A 3,784-nucleotide genomic window follows, 5' to 3' on the forward strand; every position below is an offset into this window, starting at 1 on the left:
CAACAAAAACCCTTTGTCTCCCTTTACGTCCCTGAATAAACACATAGTTTACTATGGCACACACACTCCCATTGCAATACCCATTCCAAATCAATATCATTTTCTTTTAGTCTCCCTCTCTGTGACTTAGGATGACATGCCGAATAGTTCAGTACAGGTCCCTGGGGACTGACTGTCACTGGTCCAGGCTGGATTATGGCATTATGTTTGCATCAGTCAGAGTGGCTGGTGCTTACACCTGGTTATGTGCCCACTCCAGGGCCCAGCGTTGGGGTCACCCACATGCAAACCATGTGTACTGAGAGTGGAGGAGGGATGGTTCTTCCAAAGAAAGTGAAGGTGCTGCAACCTGACGCTGGGCAGGCAAAAATAACACTGTCATTACACTTCCTGTGGATACTCAGTGCACCTCATACTAGCATATGCCTTCCATGTCTTTCTACATTTTAAAAAATCTGTTTATGTAGAATAGGGTCTTCCCATGATGCCCAGGCTGGTCTAAAACTCTTAGGCTCAAGCAATCTTCCTGCCTAGCCTCCCAAAATGCTGGGATTACAGGCGTGAGCCACCTTTCCTGGCCTCCTTATTTATAAAATACTGTTGATGGGCCAGGCGCGGTGGCTCACACCTGTAATCCTAGCAGTTTGGGAGGTTGAGGTGGGTGGATTACCTGAGGTCAGGAGTTTGAGACTTGCCTGGCCAACATGGTGAAACTCTATCTCTACTGAAAATACAAAAATTAGCCAGGTGTGGTGGTACATACCTGTAATCCCAGCTACTTGGGAGGCTGAGGTAAGAGAATCGCTTGAACCCGGGAGGTGGAGGTTGCAGTGAGCCACGATTGAGACACTGCACTCTAGCCTGAGCAATAGAGTGAGACTCTGTCTCAAAAAAAATTGTTTCTGGAGGTCCCTGACTCAAGAGCAGAGGTAGACACACCTCTCAGTGTCACACCTCTCAGTGTGACTTTATGATATAATACATGGCAGGCGTCCATCTGATATATGTTTATGGTGTTTCAGCTGTTGCTATCATTTGTTCCATCTGTTTTCTCTTTGGGAACTAGATATTCTCGCCTCTTCCTCCTCCTCGTCTTCTGGAGTAAACTATTATTATTGTTATTATTTTGAGACAAGGTCTCACTTTGTTGCCCAGGTTGGAATGCAGTGGCACAATATCGGCTCACTGTAGCTTCCATCTCCCCAGGCTCAGCCTCCCGAGTAGCTGGAACTGCAGGAGCACGCACCACCATGCCAGGCTAATTTTTGTATTTTTTGTAGAGATAGGGTTTCGCCATGTTGCCCAGACTGGTCTTGAACTCCTGAGCTCAAGCCATCCACCTGCCTCGGCCTCCCAAAGTGCTGATAACAGGCGTGAGCCACCGCACCCTGGGGCAAATGACTGATTCCATAAACCAACTACAAACATTCTGACCTTTAATTTAGCTATTCCCTTTTCCTGCAAAGCCACCAAATTCTTCATGTCAGATATCCCACCTGCCCACTCGGGCTGTTCAGGGAAGGCTGAAGTGATTGACAATAACAAACAGCAGTCTTCTGACTGCATTTGCTCTCCTCGACCCCTGGCAAAAACAAGAATTGGTGGCTGCCAAGTGGCTAGGTCCAGGTGATTTCACTGACAGCATCAGGCAGGCCCAAGAGCACAGGCGAGTTCCCTCCAAGAAGGACACAGCTTTTTGGTTTTCCTTCTTTGGCTTTTCCAGCTGACTCCCTTCTCCCTCTGGCCAGTTTTACCCCATCCTCAGATGGTCCCTACTCTTACTGCTGTATTCCAAATTGCAATCCAGCTCTCTCAACTGTCTTAGCTCTAAATACCGCCTACTTCCAGCAGGACCCTTCAACCCTATTTGAAAGGGACAGAACAACCTTTCTAGAACAAGAAGTACAAACACACAAATCACTTCTGCCTTACTGATGCCTCAATCATCCACACATCAAACCCTTTTAAGAACTCTCAGCATGTGTATATTTGCTCATATCACGTGCACATACTAACTTGAACTTTGTAAAACACACACAAAAATCAACTTTTTTTTATTTTTTTTTTGAGACGGAGTTTCGCCCTTGTTACCCAGGCTGGAGTGCAATGGCGCGATCTCGGCTCACCACAACCTCCGCCTCCTGGGTTCAGGCAATTCTCCTGCCTCAGCCTCCTGAATAGCTGGGATTACAGGCATGCACCACCATGCCCAGCTGATTTTTTGTATTTTTAGTAGAGACGGGATTTCACCATGTTGACCAGGATGGTCTCGATCTCTTGACCTCGTGATCCACCCGCCTCGGCCTCCCAAAGTGCTGGGATTACAGGCTTGAGCCACCTCGCCCGGCGAAAAATAAACTTTTTAAGCTGGGCATGGTGGCATGCTCCTGTAGTCCCAGCTACTCAGGGCAGGAAGATCGCTTGAGCCCAGGGTTTAAAGGCTGCAGTGATTACTACTGCACTCCAGCCTGAAATGAACATTTCATTCTCATAAACATTTTTAAAAGTTTATTTATTTAGAGACAGAGCCAGACCCTGTCTCTAAATAAACTTTTAAAACAAATTTAAATGTAAATAAATTAGTTAAAATTGTATTCTTTGGCTGGGTGAGGTAGGTCACGCCTGTAATCCCAGCACTTTGGGAAGCCAAGGCAGGTGGTTTGTTTGAGGTCAGGAGATCAAGACTAGCTGACCAACATGGTGAAACCCCGTCTCTACTAAAAATACAGAAATTAGCCGCGCAGGGTAGCGCATGACTGTAATTCCAGCTGCTCGGGAGGCTGAGGCAGGAGAATAGTGAAGGAGGGAAGGAAGGAAGGGAGGGAGGAGAAAGGAAGGAGCGCTCGCCAGGTGTAGTGCCTAGGGAGGCCGAGGTGGGCGGATCACGAGGTCAGGAGTTCGAGACCAACCTGGCCACCATGGTGAAACGCCGTCTTTCCGAAAAATACAAAAATTAGCAGGGTGTGGTGGTGCGCGGCTGTAATCCGAGCTACTCCGGAGGCTGAGGCAACAGAATAGCTGAAACCCGGGAGGCAGAGGTTGCAGTGAGCCGAGATTGCGCCACTGCACTCCAGCCTGGGTAACAGAGACTCCATCTAAGAAAAAAGAAAAGAGGCCGGGCGCGGTGGCTCAAGCCTGTAATCCCAGCACTTTGGGAGGCCGAGGCGGGTGGATCACGAGGTCAACAGATCGAGACCATCCTGGTCAACATGGTGAAACCCCGTCTCTACTAAAAATACAAAAAATTAGCTGGGCATGGTGGCGCGTGCCTGTAATCCCAGCTACTAAGGAGGCTGAGGCAGGAGAATTGCCTGAACCCGGGAGGAGGAGGTTGCGGTGAGCCGAGATCGCGCCATTGCACTCCAGCCTGGGTAACAAGAGCGAAACTCTGTCTCAAAAAAAAAAAAAAAAAAAAAGAAAAAAGAAAAGAAATAGGCGCTCGGTTAATGCTTGAACAAAAGGAGAACTCCGCACAGACCCTGGCGTCCAGGTCCGTCAAACTCAGGCCTGGGGCTCCAGGGCTGGGCACCCTTGAGCGGCAATGTGGCCAGCGATAACAACAGGTTCAGATGCACTGTCAAGCGATTGGTCCAGGCAGCGCCCGGAACCGGCCAGCTGCAGGAAGCTGCCAGCCCAGCTCTCTCGCGCCGGCGCCGGCGCGTCGCTCCCAGAAAGGTCACATCCGGTCGGAGCCCAGCGAGCCGCCGGAGTCGAGCGGGACGCCGAGGGAGGGCGGGATCCTGACGCGCGGGGCGGGGCCTCGGCGGGGCGGGGTAGGGAGGGG

The sequence above is a fragment of the Cebus imitator genome, unplaced genomic scaffold (genome assembly GCF_001604975.1).
Source record: "Cebus imitator isolate Cc_AM_T3 unplaced genomic scaffold, Cebus_imitator-1.0 Scaffold883, whole genome shotgun sequence".
Taxonomy (NCBI): Eukaryota; Metazoa; Chordata; class Mammalia; order Primates; family Cebidae; genus Cebus; species Cebus imitator.